Source organism: Ambystoma mexicanum, chromosome 4q (genome assembly GCF_040938575.1).
Source record: "Ambystoma mexicanum isolate Mex_15411 chromosome 4q, UKY_AmexF1_1, whole genome shotgun sequence".
Taxonomy (NCBI): Eukaryota; Metazoa; Chordata; class Amphibia; order Caudata; family Ambystomatidae; genus Ambystoma; species Ambystoma mexicanum.
The window spans coordinates 488,147,356-488,165,565 of record NC_090928.1 but is presented as its reverse complement, the minus strand read 5'-3'; positions in this window follow the sequence as shown (position 1 = coordinate 488,165,565).

Genomic DNA, 18,210 nt, shown 5'->3' with positions numbered 1-18,210 from the left:
GCGGACATTAAAAGTTTCCATAGACCATAGTTGAAATGTTTGACTCTATGGATGTGATATGCTGCGATGGTTGTTGCCAGGGCATAGAGTCTTGGGTGCATGGCCATTTGGCCATGCACCCAAGACTCTATGCCCTGGCAACAACCACCGCAGCATATCACATTCATATTTGCTTATAACTTTGGGTGAAAAACAAATGTATAAGGAACAAAGGTATTAGATACTATGGATGTGATATGCTGCTATGGTTCTCCTTATTATTGTATACTTACTGTTTGGTCTAGTAACGGGAGTCCATGTTTTTCTTGTTAATTTCTGTGATAAAAGAAAATAGCATGTTAGTATTAGTATTGTGTAATGACTTATTACATTGTATAATCAATATACTTTTTTTTTTGGACCCTCATATTTAGTAGTTTACAAATCAGAGTACTGTGCAATTTGCTCAGTTTCTGTATTTGTTGCTAAAATCATTGGGTCTGTGGGAGAAAATAAAATCCATGTTGGATTAAAAAGAAACCTTTTTCTGTTATGCTACAGTTTATTTGTTTGTTTGTTTTCAGTGTTCACTTGTTGTTTCTGGCTAATGCTTAATACTTTGGCTTGTTGTACCTTTTTGGAGCAGTAACATATTATTTATTTGTTTTGATATTATAAAATTTTGGAGCAGTTAGATACCAATTGGCGTATTCTTACTGTCTATTTCTTTATATATTTTAGTGGTATTGATTTATCTATTTGGATATTGTTACATTTTGGGACAGTTAGATACCAATTGGCGTATTCTAACTGTATATTATTTGGTCTAATTAAGTGGTATTCATTTATCTGATTAGTTGTTGTAGAATCTTTGAGCAGTTAGATAGCTTTTGGAGTATTCTAACAGTTTATATTTTGTTAACACAAGTTTACTTAGGGTTTAAATACAGTTTAGTTATCAAATTTTGGTTTTAAGAACATCAAATAAGCGTTTGTAAGATTTCCTGGTAATCTCTGCTTTAGATTAATGGTACTATCATTACATTCAAACCATCCACATTTCTTGTTTACATATGCAGTGAAGTGCCCTGAATTGGTTGTGGCTCCTGCGTGGTAGATTATACCTATTGTTGTGAAGGTTTTCTTACCAAGTGATATTTGACCATGTGTGAAACCAGTCAGCTTGCAGTTGTTTTTGGTACCATCTGCATTGTAACGTAGAAGCATTAGTGTTATGCATTTACTATGTGTTTGTATTACTAACGTGGAGCGATTATCTGAATTGCAGGTAGAGCATAATCTACCATGGTTTGCATTTTGTACAAGTCGCTGAAATGGAATGGATTCACAATTTGGTATTGATATATATATATGAAGCGTTCATTGGGGATTTCTTCTTGTGTCACATTGTTGCAGAGAGTGCATGTATGTTTCCACATGTATGAAATCTGAAAGATTTCATTTATAGGTATGTTTTTGTTTTCCAATACTTGTAGTAAGTACATTAGAAATCCTTGTGGATCTTCCTGTGAATTTATAGTGAATTTCACCATTCCAGCACAGTAGTCCAATTGTTGTCTTATTCCAAAAACACTATACGTGTTGTCAGGATTGTTTGCTGAATTTCTGTGAAGTACTAACATTTGCAAACACAATGGGTATGTACTGTGTGAGTAAATGTTGTCAACAATTGGTGGTAATTGAAATAGAATATTCATTGCTACATTTGCGTAGCAACTTACACCAACTATATTTGAGAATTTACATGGTCCAGGTAGTTCTGTATCTAACTGCTTTTTTTGGAGTTTGTCTTCCTTCTTTAAATAAGTACTTGGTTTACTTTCTCTAATTGATTCTTTTTTGCTTTTGGTACTTGATGAAGTATCAGTTTCTTTTACTCTCTTTGGAGGATTTGCAGTGACATCCTGTTGCATTTCTGTTTGATTTATTTTTCTTTTATAACATTTTACTTTTTGTGGAACAGAATATGTGTTTAAGTGGGGGGGTGTATAGTGAGCGAAGTCTATTGTATTCTAAAATGCAAGGAATATCAGCGTTTATTTTACTTGCATCAAAGTTGATTAGAAATAGACCGTCAAGTGTACGCAAGCGTGATAGTGCTACATAGCTCATGCCTTCTTTAAAGACTGTGTTACCAATATCTATCATTGCTTTGTCTAGGGTAAGACCTTGTGATTTATGAATCGTGACTGCGTATGAAAGAGTTAGAGAAAATTGTTCTCTGCGTACATACATATCTTTGAAGAGAAGGAATCTAGCTGTTGAGCGTCCTATCCTTTTTACTTCTGAAAGTTTGTCAAAGAGTATATTGACAAACTGAATTTTGTTGTCGCGTGGGTATGTTTGAAAGCCAAACACTGTACCCAGTGCTCCATTAACTAGTCCTTGGTCCACGTCAAGGTTACGTTTAAGCATTACTCTGCAATTTAAGGATAATTTTAATATCTTTTCTAAGCCTGCTGTGTTTGAGATTGATTTTTCTAAACTATTTAGCCTTGTTGTGGCTTGGTCACACATGGGTAGTGTCATACCATGTACATCTAGTTTGTCTGTGGCGCGAATTTCCATGATTGGTTGCATTTCTTTACTTAGCATGATTTCATTGAATTTGAAACAGCTTGCAAGAGTTGGCATTAAGGCCATACAATTTAATTTTTTGTGGGCTAATTGTTCCATAACATCTGTAGCACATGCATTATTGCCATAAAGTTCATTAATGTGCCGGATTTTCAATATTCCTTCTGCTTCTTTAGAAAGTATACCAACTCTGATACTTTTTAAAATGTTGGCATAAGTGAGATCTGCAGATTGCCGCATGTTTTCTGTTAATTCTCTGTATTGGAAATGTTGCCAAGGGTTGACATTTCCAATGCTTCCAACAGTTTTACGGCAGAGTTTGTGTCCTAATGTTTTAAAAATAGGCTCATCTTTTACTGGTGTTAATTGAAGCAGATCTCCAAAAACAATAATGTGTTTTCCTGCAAAGAGCTCTTCATAGTCTGTTTTGAGTACTTCTTGTAATCTGAGGTGAATCAAAGCTAACATCAGGTTGGAGACCATGCTCACTTCATCTATTAGTAGCATTTTCATTTGTTTCAATACTCTGCATAATTCCATTGCAGCTTCTGCAGAAAGTTTGTAATAGTGTAATTTGTTCTGGTGTTCTACTGGTAATAGTAGTAATCAGTGTAATGTAACACCACCTATGTTGTAGGCAGCTAAACCTGTGGGGGCAGTGACAACAGCTGACAGTTTGTTGTTTGTCAATTGTTGAAGGAACTTACTAATGATTTTGATTAGGAATGTTTTGCCAGACCAGCTTCACCACTGACGTACAGTAGTATAGGTTTATAATTATGGCAGGAACATTCTTTATTTTCATGTTTTACACCATGTGCAATTTGTTTTGTTACTTCTTGAAAAATGCTACTTTGCTCATTGTTTAGTTTTGATTGTAGTATAGTTAAGTCTTTCTTATCTTCATACTGACACATGGTGTTTTCTACTTGTATCATAGCTAATTCTGCCTCATTTATTATTAGTGGTTCTCCCAATGGTTCTTGGCTTCCTGTTACAGAAGGTTGACTACTGTCAGGAGTGTCCTTATCTAGTTGGGCTTGGAGTACATCTTCGTGTTGCTTTTCATTGTGCAAACATTGTTTTGTACTGTGTAAAGTTTACATCAGTTATAGTGCTTTCATTTGCTTTGAAAGCATCTTCATATGAGTAATAGTTATCTAGTAATTGTTCTTCTTTTCTCCATGGTTTGAAGAGTTATAGCAGGGACATGTAATATACTTCTTTATGTTGAGGAGTCTTTAATGACAATTTGATATGATTAATTAAATTTGGTTTAGTGAGTTTAACTAAGCTGCCTTCACAGTTTGTCACTCTATATTTACCTTTTTTTTCATCAGGTTTCATATTATTTTTGTATGTGTAGTTTTGGGCTATGTGGTATAGACACATGTTTTCCAAAGTATTACTTCTGTTTGGGCAGTATGTGTCCAATAAATTGTTTTTTAAAATGTCTTGGCTGTTGGGATCATGTTTGGCTATTGTTTCTATAGCTTCATATGATTTTAGAACTCTTTTTCTAGATTTAGCTGGACCAGGACTTAGCCATACTATATTTTCAGATTTACCATACAATGCAGTACCAGTTAAACGATCAGCTGCTTCATATGATCCACATTCTCTATGGGTGAGCATTTTTAATGCCCAAGCTGTATAATTTCTGAGAAACTGTTTTATCTGATGACAGGTCATTCCAGAGGTCTTGGAGCTCTGTCTTTCTGCTTTAGTTAAGTATGCTGTGACATATCATGCAACTGCAGTAGAATTGTCTGCAATGTACTGCACATCTATGTTTGCATTCCATAAGTGGGCAATGATTGCATTATAATTATTGATATATTTTTCTTCTTCTTTTCTTTTTATGTAATATGTATTTTTAGGTGACTTACCTTTAACACTATGTGTAACTGAAGACATGAGGTTGTTCACTTGACCTGCATTTGTAACTGGTCTAGGGAAACCGAATCGGCATTTGGAGTAGTATTTCCCTTTGTTTTTGTATTTGCGACGACAATATTTTCCACATTTGTGCCTTTGAAATTATAAAATTTGTGCATGAAGATCACTATTTGTGGCTTCTGATGGAATTTCACAAGTGACATATTTTTCAATAAACTGTAAAACAGTGGCATCACTGTCTTGACCAAATTTACGAGCATCTTTAATCCATAAAAGCATATGGATATGTGGTGCTCCTCTGGCTTGGTATTCTTTTCTCCAAAAGAAGTGTTGCACTTCTCCAAGGGGAGGAACAGTTTTATTACAAATAAAATGTAGCATAGCAATGAAGCGATGGTGAAAATATCTTGAAGCATTAACAGGATCCAAAGAATAAAGTTCTCCAGGTGTTAGAATATCTATGTTTGTTTTGTTTTTATTTGATATGCGTAGGAAATCATGTAAATCTTCCCGTGCATATTCTGCACAACTTAATGTAACAAACCAAGTGGGTGGGCCAAGGTTTCTGATCATACAAAGTACATCTCCATGACGTCGAAACCAGTACTCTTTAGTACCACGCATATTTGCTAATAGATTTGTAGTATTTGATTGTAAAACCTCATCCTTTTGTTGCACTTTTTCTAATAATTGTGTAGCTGTCATATTTTGAAAGTGTGATCCTGATTTTAATATGTGTGCAACTCCGTAACATAAAGTTGGTATTTGACTTTCAAAGAGTAGGTGGAATATGTATTCCACAATTTGTCTAAATCTGGGATCTTCAGAATACATCCGTAATGAGCGGTATTCTGAAGCTGATATTTGAATAGGTCTATCATCATACCTTCCTCCTTTGCCAGTAGGAAAGAGTAGAGGAAAAGCACGTGCTTCTATACTTTTTTCCCATATGCTGATTGGCAATCCTTTTGTTTGACGCATTTGGTAAGTTTCCAGTGCATCTTCTACGGTGTCATTACAGTCCAAAGGATGAATTGTATAATGGTCTAAAGTATTTGATATTGTAGCAGGATCCAGTAGCTCAAATTGACCAAATAATGTGTTTCTTGAATTATTTCAGTTGTATCTTTCAAGTTTTCTTCAATATTAATTTCTTTGTAATATTCATTATTCTCTTTAAGATATTGGAAGGCTTGTCTAACCTTATATAAATCTACCAGCTGTTGCCATATTTTTTGTCTTTTGTAGGTACTCTATTTACTAAGATAATTAAAGATTGCTGCATTGGACGTTCCACTCCTAGAGTATGCACATTTTCTTTTAGATCTAATGGTAAATAAACTACTTTTCCACAAATGCCTTTTACCAATTCAGAACGAGGTAATTTTGCTGTTTTTGGTTGAAGGAGTATTATTGCTTGAAATGGGTGTACTGTTTGAATTATGATGCTCTCATATAAATTAAGTAGTAGGGGTTTTGGTACTGGGTATAAGTCCAAATTATTTGTGATAGCACGTGAAGGAGTTTGGTTGTTGTCAAGTTTTGTAGTGCAGTAACTGAAAAGTATTAAGGGGTCAGTTATTTCGTATTTGTTTTCTGCTGCAAGGTAGAGAGCTAATTCAAACCATTTAGAATCTTCATTGTCTTCTATTTTGTATGATAGGTCTACAGTTTTTGTGTTACTTTTATAAAAAGTTCTACGGCAACATACACATACATGGTTTGGTACTTCAGCTGATGTACTTTTAAATTTTAGTATTTCTTTTTTGTATGTGTTTAGCAAAAAGTTGCCATGTGTAGAATTGTTGCTTAATTGGTTTAAAGCTATTTCATTCTGTAAATGGCTTTCACTTCCAAAATATTTTTTATGGATATAGTGAATTTCTTCAAGTAGGTCTTTTGCTGTACCATGTAGAAGGATGTTATTTAACTTTGCTAGTGCTAAAGCAGGACTTTTAGCATAGTACAGTTTATAGACTAGATTTCTTATAGTTGAATGATGTGTTGATATCCTTTTGATATCATGGAAAGTGGTTTTACAAGTAGGTCCTGTAATGCAGGCCAATGAATGTCCTTGTAGTCCTGTGTACTTGCGCACTGGACAGGTATCCAAATTTTGCAGTAATTTAATTTTGATCTTGTCTTTGCTTTTTACATATTTATTGAGGAATTGGCGTAAAGATTTGAAACATTGTTTGGGAATGCATTGACGTGCATGGCCATTTGTACACTAGACGTTCTGATTCAGTTTAATGGAGGGGTAACTCTAAGTTTTCAGGGCATATTTTTGTAAGGAGTACTTCTTGTTCCATTATGGTATTATTCACTTTTTCATAACCTCGACCACTGCTATATATGGCAATTGTATTTGTTTGCTTTTGTTTGTACGCTTCTTCATTAAAATATGGTGCTGTGCTCGTAGTGTGATTCCACTCACCTCCGCAGATTCTTAAGAAGTTCTTTCTGTTGACATTTCGCTTATTGAAAAGTCTTTTTTGTAATTTAGTTATTAGTTTTGTTAGTGGTTTCATTTTGTTTAACAGTAAAATAAACAACTTTCTTTTCAGAAGAATTGCACTGTCCATCAACGCTTCTAAGATTAATTTCCTACGATAGGTTTTAAGCATTGAACCTGATTTCTCTCCTGTTTTTATAAGATTTTGAAGGACTTTGTGAGGGTACATTTTGGCTAAAATACTTTTCTTGGTATGCTTACTTTGCGCTATATTAAAATTTGAAGAAGTAGTTTTATCTGTAGTGATAGATGATTTTCTGTTAATTGTTTTTTGGTTTGTTTTACATTTTGATAGAGGAGGCAACATTTTTGTACTTGAAACTTGTTGTGTTTCACTAAATGACTGTATTAGCTGTTTTGTTTCAACTTTTTTTTACAAATTCTGCTAGAGATGGATGCTTATGTTGGACACTTTTATTTTCATTTGCTCTACTTTTGCTTTGCTTTCTACAGACTTGACTTTTGGTAGGCATTCTTTAGGGTCTGTTGAAAAAAATAAAGAAGATATGGGTTGGGGTGTTCTGGAATATATGTGTGCTGTGTGCATGAGTGTTTGAGTAAGATGATAAAGATGTATGTAATGGTGTGTGATTGTGCATTGGGAACTACAACTAGTAGGGATAGGTATTCTTGAATGTATGTGTTACTAAACTGGGGGTCAGATGACAAAAAAAAGTAAGCTACTGGTGTGGAAAAGTACAAATAGTAAATCTAATGTATACATTTAAAACAGTTGTTTGTTCTATAATATGAACATTGTAGCGGTTCAGTTGGGTAATTTGTGTGTCCAAAATAGGAATTTGTGGGCCATTCTGGCTGTAAATCGCTGTTTAAGACATGGAGATTTTTGGACAAAATGGTACACTATCTCTATTTTTAGGCACCAAAATAGCTTGTATTAATGTTATAGTATGTTTGATTAATAATACAAATATTATGGTGATATTCTACTTACTTTTTTTCTTAAATTAACAGGTAACTTCTTAGTTCTTCTTTGTTCTTCGAATTCGGCTGCTTCTTTTCAGTAGACTGGTCTTCACTGCAATTGTAAAAGCTTCAAATTAGTAACTTTGTTTGTATATAGCGCTGTTTTTAATTTAGATATTGATTTATTTAATTGAAATCCTCAGTGCCTTCTTTAAAACCATTAAACTAATTTATTTACATAAGATACATTGCATCAGTTCAGTACATATGATATGTTCTTAATGAACAAATTGTATTGAATGACTAACTGTAGCAAAAAGAAAATATCTTTACTATGTCTTGTGAAATTTATAATATACCAGTGAATACTACTATTTCTGTAAGTAAGCTGTTCTAGGTAATAGCGCCTCAATGTCATGTCTAAATTAAAGTAATTAAGTAAATAAATAAATAAAAACAAAAAAATATGAAATTGTATAAGTATTTTTTTAAAGATTTAAACATAGATTGTGCTTGCATGCAATTTTGTTTGAATATATGTAGTCTATATATTTCATTTAAAAAATGTTAGTTTAACATGATTTGAGTGTGTGTGTATAAAGAAAGTAAATAGTATAAAGGTTTATAAATGATAGTTGATTTTAGGATATTGAAAAAAATACAGTAAATTAATTTTACAGATTACAGAAGCTGAAAGTCTGTTTGAAAATGTGTTCATCTACTGTACAGCAAATATGCATACCTGAAGTTTGTGTTCATGCATATGGATATGCATGGAGCTGCAAGTAGAAATCTTGGAGACTTGTACAGTATTTCTGGTAGATGGTGCTTGCCAATGATATGACACTTGTACTCAGAGAGATTCACAGTACATTTGCATTGCTGATCTATGATGATGCAGTTAGATCTAGAGGACTTGAATGTGATTGGTGCATGGTCATGTGATTTTTTAGCTACATCCAATGAGGGAATGGCCGAGAGAGTGAAGTGGAAATGGTAGAAGGGCTGTTCATGTTACGATATGTCCGCGGACATGGCGGTTGTTCGCGTACATCGGGAGTTACATCGAGGGATTTTTGGGTTCAGAAGTCATGCAAATGAGAATAAGCACTGAAAGGGATTGGTCAGGAAAGTTTAGTGGGTGTGTTGTGCCAGGAAAGAGTTTCTCAGATACTCTTTTTGCTGAGAGAACAAAAGATAGCTATGGCTGTGTGTTTCAGAAAACAGATTGTTTGGATTTTGGGAGATTCGTGGATACATTGGTTGAAGGTGCATGCAGAAAGCTGTGGAGTAGCTGTAGATCTTGGATTCCCACATGTGGAAGTACACTTGCATGGAGTACGTGGAATGAAGTGGTTGGACTTGCTACCTCTCTGTGCTACTTTGGAGACAGAACAACATCCAGACATAATTGTAATTCATTGTGGAGGGAACAGTTTAGGACATGTGACTGGAATTTTGTTTGCAATTTGCTATGAAAGAAGGACTTGGGAAGGTTATGGACATGTTTCCTAATTCTCAAGTGATATTTTCACAGATTGCGCAGAGACAAATGTGGCTTCGTTCTTCTTCATTTGGTCCACAAATGGAAAAAGCAAGGCGCAATGTTAATAAGGCTGTTTGTGCCTTTCTAAGAGATTTTGGCATGACCTCTTTTCACAATGAAAATATTACTTAAAGTTTTAAAGTTACTTAAAGTTTTTTCACTGAATTTCATAGGTTTTTAGTAGCACAACTTAATCATAACGTCCCTTTAACAAAGTTTTTTCACTGAATATACATATATATATATCAATAATAAGCTTCTTCACACAAATAAGATGTGAGCCTATAGTACCGTCATCAACTCTTGTTCCACTTTTACAGAATTTATACACATTATCAGGTGCAGGATTTCTGTCGCGATTTCAGAAAAGTAAAACCTCAAGCTCTCCACATGAAAACGTCAATAGCGGACACATTACATGAGATCACCTTGTCTTCAGCTCTTCTTTCAAAAAATTACAACTAGGGAAATGAATTAGGAAGGCACAGGCTGGGACAGAGGAAGTAGCTAGTTCTTTTTAAAAAATTATGATTGTTTTTATTGTGTGAGGATTTCACGAAAACCTTACGCAAATATATAATAACAACAGCTATTACAAGAATTAATTTAAAATCAAAATAACATTTCATAAGTACAATTAAAATGACATGCTTCATTACATTCAGAGTAACATCTTACAATTCATATGTTTACATAGAATAATGTCATGATATATTTAGCAAATTAAGACTTCAAAACAACCCAATTACAGCGAATAAAAGAAACATTTGTTTCCCTGAGAGCAATCTATCTCAAAAGATATCTGTCACCAAATGATCGAAATCATGGGCACATCTAGCAAAATACAAGATCTGCAAATTGTTGAAAAATTGCCATTACAACAGCAAATATTTGAAGGTGTCAATTTCATTTCTATCCTTACAGTGTCAACAGAACCTTGGGATCCAATAATTTTTCTCTTGAATACCTAGCAACTATCTTGTTGCTAGTATCCGACCTCTCCTCAGCCTTTGACACGGTTAACCACAACACCCTGTTTGCACGTCTCTGTCACACCCTGGGAATCACAGGTCAGGCTATGGTATGGTTAGTCTCCTTCCTCTCCGACTGCCCATCCCAGGTGGAACTCAAAGCCTTTCTCTCAACTATTGCTCTCTCAACCTGTGCCGTTCCCCAGGGACCTAACATCTCCCTTTGGTTTTTCAATGTCTATATGGCTGCCTTGGCACGTGTGATTGCCACTTTCACCTCTAACTTCCAGTGTTACGCGGATGACACGCAACTATCCTCCAGGCTATCCTCAGCCACCTCCTCATCCTCACTCATATGTGACTGTCTGTCCGCTATTCAGTCATGGTGTGCTGTAAACAACCTATGCCTCAATGCCAGTTCTCATTGGGACCCCTGCTTCTACCTTCCCACTTTGACTCTGGCCGGCCTCCCTTGGCCCTGCGCCCACACCTCCTGCGAGGCAAAAAACCTTGGGGTCATCTTAGACTCCACTCTCTCCTTCTCCTCGCACGTCTCTGACATCTCTAAAAAAATCTAAGCTACACCTCCTCAGAGGTACTCTTCCTTTTCTCACTTTCCCCCAGTGGCTCACTGTCTCCAGAGCCTTGGTTTTCTCTAGGCTGGATTACTGCAACAGTCTCTTCCTCAAACTCCCTTCTTGGGCCATGTGCCCTCTGCAACTCATCCAGAACAGAACCGCAAGACTTATCCTTGGCCTCAAGCCCAAGCACTGCATATCTCCACCACTAAATTGTCTGCATTGGCTCCCCATGGCTGCAAGGATCAAGTTCAAGACCCTCTGCATTGTCCACAAGGCTTTATGGGGCCTGGGACCTACCTACCTGCAACGCTGCCTACCTAAATGGTGTCCCTCACGAGCCCTCCGCTCATCTTCCTCCAATCCTTCTGAGAGTGACCCGGCTCCGCAAGCAGAGATTTGGAGGGAGATCCTTATCCTCAGCACGTGCCTCCCTCTGGAATAGCCTCTCTGCCGCCCTCTGTCTTGAGCCTGACCTTCTTAAGTCCGGAAACTCCCCAAGACCTTCCTTCGCTCTCCCTTTACTGTGCTAACTTTTCCCTTGGATGTCTACATTTCTCACTCCTCTTCCTTATAGCTTGCTGACTGGCTGCCTGGTGTACCTCAGACTCTCACCGATCCCAGCAACAACCTCCAGTCCTCTCTCACACTTACCTCATGGCTCTATTCCCACCCACCTTCACGGCACTTAAATAACCCTAGAGAATGATGCTTCTGCACTTACCCCAGTCTTCACCGACTGGTTGCACTTGGACGTCCCACACCCATTGAACCTCAATGCACTTGGACGACCCAAATGCAACGTGTCTGACGATTGTCTGTCTGTTCTCCCTTGTCTTCCCCTTAATTGCACTGTTAAAACTGCAGAATCGCCATTAGGCCTATTTGCTGTGCCTCAATTGTTATTTGTATTTGCGCACTTACTCTGCCTGTACAGATTATTATCTTCTCCGAATTTCAAGGGCTCAGAGCGACTGTTGTTTTTTCCCCTTGTTCCCACCCTCCTTGAGCGCTTTGAAACACTTCATGTGTTTAGGTGCTATATAAATAAAAAATACAATACAATACAATACAATGCAATATTTCATCTAAATCTCAGATAATTTGATCTCCATAGTGTGTTTGGGAATTTCTACAGTTAAGACACTGCCTCAACCATCTTCTTATGTTCCTAAAATATATTAACAAAGAGTTTGTAGCACTTAGATGATTAATATGTTATGCACCAATCCCATCACAGGAGAGCTCTTTTTACCTGCACATGGTTTTGTAAAAGATGGTCTGCAGTCTATCTATATCCTCTTGAATTTTTAGGCATTTATGCACATAATTGGTAATCACCCCATGTGTACCTTTTTGGCTCGCAAATTGTAAATAAACCATCTGAATGTTGTTTGTGAGATAACCTTGTGAGATTACCTTGTGAGATAACCTTGAACATTAAATCTTAGCATTGTTTCAGAGTGTAATTAGATTTGAATATTTAAGGGTCTTCTGCTAGTGCCCAGGCAGGTAGCTTTTTCCATAGGAGCAATCTGTTAACCACATTGAAGGCCAGAGAGATATCTATACAGGTAGTATATAGAGACATGCATTTTTACCGAATGATTTCTATTGTTCAATTATGCAGTCATTTAATGCAGTGCTGACTGTCATTCTGAAACCTGTTTGAAATTTCTTGAATCTTCCAATATCATTTGCTCAAAGTTCAAAATCTTTTCAGACAAGAGATGCCAAACCTTTGCTCTAGCCATCCAAATGTGCAATTGGGAAATTATTACTCTAATTTTCTTAATATGGGATCAATGTGTGAAATGTTCATTATGTTTGGTGCCCTTCCAGTCTGCATAATATGATTGATTAGCACCAACTGAAAGGCTATGAATTATTTCAGGCCGTTCTTAAATAATCTATTACACAATCCATTGTGACCCAGCTCTCTTGAATAGGAGGATTTACATAAAAGATCCAAAATATCGCCCATTTCAAAATTGAGTGTCCACCCCAAAGGAAATATTGCTAAATATGTTTATTATGAGGGCACATATATATATTCTCAAAGTGCTGATCGCAAATGTATCCCAGATGAGATTTTGCTGGAGGTGATATTGATTTGATTCAAAATAATTAATTAAGGTCCAAACATGTATAACCTGCTTTTTGATTATGAATTCTAACATTACCACCCCATTCAGATATAATAGATTGTGATCATGTTTTGTAAAGTGTTTTTTTTATAATTTTGGCGACATAATTTTAATTTCTCTACTACATCAAATTTCTAGTTTAGTTTGTTGGACAGGTTTACTATTATAATGCACATGAGTCATTGGTTCAACATATGATGGTATCTAGTATCTTGTTCAGATTTTCTCGTTTAATTACTGACAAAGCATCTGGACTTATTTTCATTGAATGTCCACTCAAATTAGTACATTAAAAAAAATGCAGTATATATTTATTGAAAATCTGAATATTTTTTGGCCACTATGAAACCCGATTCAAAGCAGACTTAACACGTTAAGCTGTCTGCCCTTCCTTATGAGCCTTTGACAAATTGGCAGCAAAATACACTTTTAACATATCATCATCAGCCAAATCAGTTTTTATGACCTTAAAGCATTTGTACTGCTGGAACAATGTGAAAGAAAAAAGCATATAATCAATGCACGAAAAGGCCTTTACCCTGTGTCATGTACTCTTTTTTGGTATGTCCTCCTTTACGTTGTCGTTTAGCAGATGCAGATCCCAAGAATTCCTTGGTTCCGGAAAGATGTCTTATTATTTTAAGGTCCTATTGGGGGAGAACATTGATTTGCCTCTCCACCATCATCCTTAGGACATTGAATGTTTAGCTCTCCTGCTAACATGATTTCTCCTTGCCTTTCCTCATCGACACCATCTTCCAATATTGTTGTGAGACCTTCAGTGAAAGCCTTAACCCTGCAATGTTAAGGGCTCCAATATATGTTGATTAAACTAATTTCTTTTGGAAAGGTAACTTCATGAAGGGTAACTTTGGCTGCAAAAATAAGTTGATATGCATTATCTGTTTTTCCACACCTATAGCTAATGTCTTATTGATGGCAATGATGATATCCCCAAAGTGTCTACTCTGTCTCACGTGAATCTCTGGTTGGTAGATCACATGGTATCCATCAAAATATAATGGTTCCAATAGCCAAAAATCCTTAAAAAAATAACAGAATATTATTTCAACTGTGTGCACAAGGAAATATTTGTTAAATGGTGATGCTGGCCCCTAGTATTCCAAGATATACATTTAATCAAATAATTCCTACTAAAGCCAATCAGCCTCTTGCACTATTTTTGTAGACCTGGTTTGCACAGCTCATGGGAGCCATGACCAGTCTGTTATAGTAATGGAATAAGAGTTGCTTATACCTAATACGTGGACAGAATAAGTATTACTAACACCACCTGAGCAACAGATTTGAAATGTTTTTATTGCTATACATTCTGGAAGTCATTGGGTTAAAATCTGTCGGATTTTTTATGACATTTTATCTTCATAAAGGGTATGTTCATATCCCATTTACTGAAAGGATTCAATTTCTGCTAATATAATTTTGTAGACTTTTTAAAAGATAAACTATCTGTTCTATCCTGATCAACAAATTCCACCAATTGTATGTCTCTAGAAGTAATAAATCTGATTCATGGAATCTGCTATAAACGTGCAAGGATGTTTGAACGATTGAGAATAATCGAAGACCCCCAATTTAACACACATTTCAAGAGAAGTCTTGAAGAAATTGTAGAACTACTTTTGGAATGACAGTGTAACACAGAGCTTTTGTTTACAGCAACAGTTGGTAGACAAGCATCAAATAAACCTGGTTGTCATATTGTTTTTGGAAGATTAACTTATTTTCCAAAACGGAAACCTGGATGTGTTTGTTGCTGGGTGATGTGAGAGGTCAGTAATGAGAGAAGGTCTCAAAGTTGTAATATTTCCAACATCAGGCATTTCTATTAAAATAAAAGGGTTTGATAAAGCCCGTTCTGTCCCTATCCTAAAGAGAGTTTCCCTACCTATGAAACTAAAACTAAAGATCAGTCTCTGTCTCGTCATCAAACATATAAACTTGCCTTGTGTTCAAAACATATTACTCTGACCCTCAAACTAAGTAATGAATAAATATGGGTGCAAGCAAATATATCTAACTTATATTTTTTGGCATTTTAAGTAAGGTGGCAAAAATTTCTCTTCCAACCAATAGATTCTTAAGGCTGGCAAAAGTGTCTCTCCTGAACAGCAGTTCTTTAAAGATGGCAACATTGTCAAATTGGTCTCTTTAAAATAACAGTTCTTTTAGGATAACAAGCGTTTTTCTGGTACACTTCTTTACCATATACTTTGCAAAAAAAACATTTATTTTATTTATTTTTTACATTTGTATAGCGCACAAACATCCCTTAGGCATCGAGGCTCTGTTACTTGTGAGGAACTTAGTGACACTGAAATTGTAATACAGGTTACATAGATAACATTTGTACACTTATACATTCTTGGTGGGCAGGAGAGTTATCCTGTAGGCCTAGGTCAGAGAGTCACAGGCTTGCCGGGGTGTGGTAGATGGTAGTGATTAGGTGAAGAGCAATGTTTTCACCTCTTTGCAGAATACAAGGTGTGAATTTTCTGCTCTTAAGGGAGCTAGCAAGGCATTCCAATGTAGGGCTGCAAGGTAGGGGAAGCTGGCGACTCCTGCTCTGACTCTCTTGATTTGGGGCACTGTGAGCATGTTTGTGTAGGGGGTTCTGGTTGGTCTTGTGGATGTGGTGAGGTGTATTCTTTGCGAGAGGTGGGGGGGCAAATTGGTGGATATATTTATGGGTCAGGGTAAGGGCTTTGAAGAGTACTCGCTCTTTCATGGGAGCCAGTGTGCCTGTTTCCTGGCAGCAGTGATATGTTCCCTTTTGGGAATGCCCGTAGCTGCTCGAAGAGTGCTGTTTTGGATGACTTGCAGCTTTTTTATGTTCTTTGCCAACGTACCCAGGAAGAGGGCATTACAGTAGTCTAGCCTAGACCCTGTAAAGGCTCTTGCTATGGTAATGCAGTTATCCTTGGAGAGGAATGGTCTGGCTGCATTGAAAGGTTTGGCAAGGTATGCCACAGAAAGAAGCAGTGGCATTGACTTGCCTGGTCATGGATAAGTTGGAGTCAAGATAGACTCCCAATGTTTTCACTGAGCTGGTGACTGATATTCTGATGGAGTCAATGGTGAAGTGGCTAAATTGTGAGTCGAGATTCTTGAGTGTTTCCATAGGTCCTATAAGGGGCAGCTCAGTCTTGTCAGAATTCATGCAGAGGCTGTTTGCCGCCATCCATGTCTGGATGGTGGTGTAGATGTCCTTGAGGGATCTGGAGTCAGTGTCGTAGTCGTCTGTCAGTGTGAGGAATATTTGAGTATTGTCCATGTAATTGGTGAAGGGGATACCTAAAGAGTCCAGAATGTGGAAGAGCGGTGTGTGCCAAGGGATATTGTAGAGGGTGGGCAAGATGCAGGACCCTTGTGGCACACCGCATAGTATGACAGTTGGAGAGGCGGAGGCTGAGTCAGAGAAAACTTGCATGGTCGTTCCTTGTAGGAAGGATGAGATCCAGTCGGTGGCATTCGAGGAGAACTTGGCGGTAGAAGTTAGGTGGTGGCAGAGGACATTGTGATTGACGAGATCAAATGCTGCAGAGAGATCGAGGAGAAGAAGAAGCGCAGCTTTGCCTGAGTCTCTTGCAAATCAAGTAGGGCTGTTTCTGTGCTGTTCCCTGGGCGGATAATGATTGATGTAGCCAGAGGAGTTTGTTCTCTTCAATGAATTGTTGCACTTGTAGGTAGGCTGCTTCGTCCAGTATTTTCAGCAGAAATGGGACAGTGGTAATGGGCCTCTAGTTATTGGGTGACGTGGGGTCAAGGGTGGGTTTTTTGAGAAGAGGGTGGACCCAGGCTTCCTTGAGGCAGGAGGGAACCTTCCCGGTGGCAAAGGATGCATTAACGAATGCTGTAAGAAACGGGGCAAGGGTGCTGGCGCACTCCTTGATGATTGCAGCAGGGCATGTATCTCCTTTGCAATTGGAGGGTTTGATGGATTTCATGATATCGATAATGTCATGCTCCTCAATTGCTTTGAAGGAGAAAGAGGGAGTAGTATCTAACGCTGAGGGTTGCGGGGTGTCGGGGGGTGTGTTCGCCAGGGTCTGTCGGGTAATCTGGATTTTTGTGTGGAGGGTGTTCAGTTTGTTGACCATGGCTGCTTGGATTTCCTCACACTCAGTTTCATCCCTGGAGAAGTTCTGGGAGGCGGGGGGGTTCTCTAGGTCCCTGAAGATGGAGAAGATCTCTTTGGTGTTAGATTTTGCTTCAGAGATCCAGGTTTCAAATGAGGTAGCTTTAGCCCGAATGATTGCTTTTTTATACTCTTTAGAGCGGGTTTGTGGGTTTGGAAGTCTAATTTGGCAGTGTCCGTGTGGGTGGTTTGCCATAAGGATAAGGCTGCTTGTTTCTTTGACCAGAGTTCAAGGAGGTCAGTGATGAACCAGGCATTGGAGTGGCTAGTAGGTTTGGCTTTTCAGGGTTTCAAGGGGGCAATGGCCTCTACTGCTGATTTGATAGCATTGTCATAGGTCTGTGCAAGGGTCTTGGGTTTTGGCAGAGAAAGGGGGCCTGAAGGCTGGTACTAGTAAGTAGGCTAGAAGCCTTTCCTTAGTGAGCTGGCAACAGTTTCTGGGGAGTGCATGCAGCAGGGGTGGCATAGGAAAGTGCCTGTTCCTAGTAGTAGAGATATTGAAATGGATGACATGGTGGTCAGACCATGGGGTGGGTGTGTTACCAGTGATAGTGAGGGGGCACTTGTGTTAGGCTATCCAGTCCAGAGTGCGGCCTTGAATGTGGGTGGCACCAGTGATGGAGCTGCTGATCCCTAGGGTCTTGAGCGCCGTGTTGAGTGATTTAGCTGCAGGATCTTTGATGTCTTTAAGGGCCAATTTGAGGTTTGCAAGTAAGATGGCTTTAGTAGATTTTTTCTGATTGTCTGAGAGGAGGTGAGTGAGGGTTGTCTGGAAGTCACCTTTGGGTCCTGGGGGTGGTAGATAAGCTACAGGGAGATAGTACCATGGTGGGAGAGGTTGAGTTTAACAAGGAGGTAGTCGCTGTTGGTGTTCATGTCCATGTCAGTCTT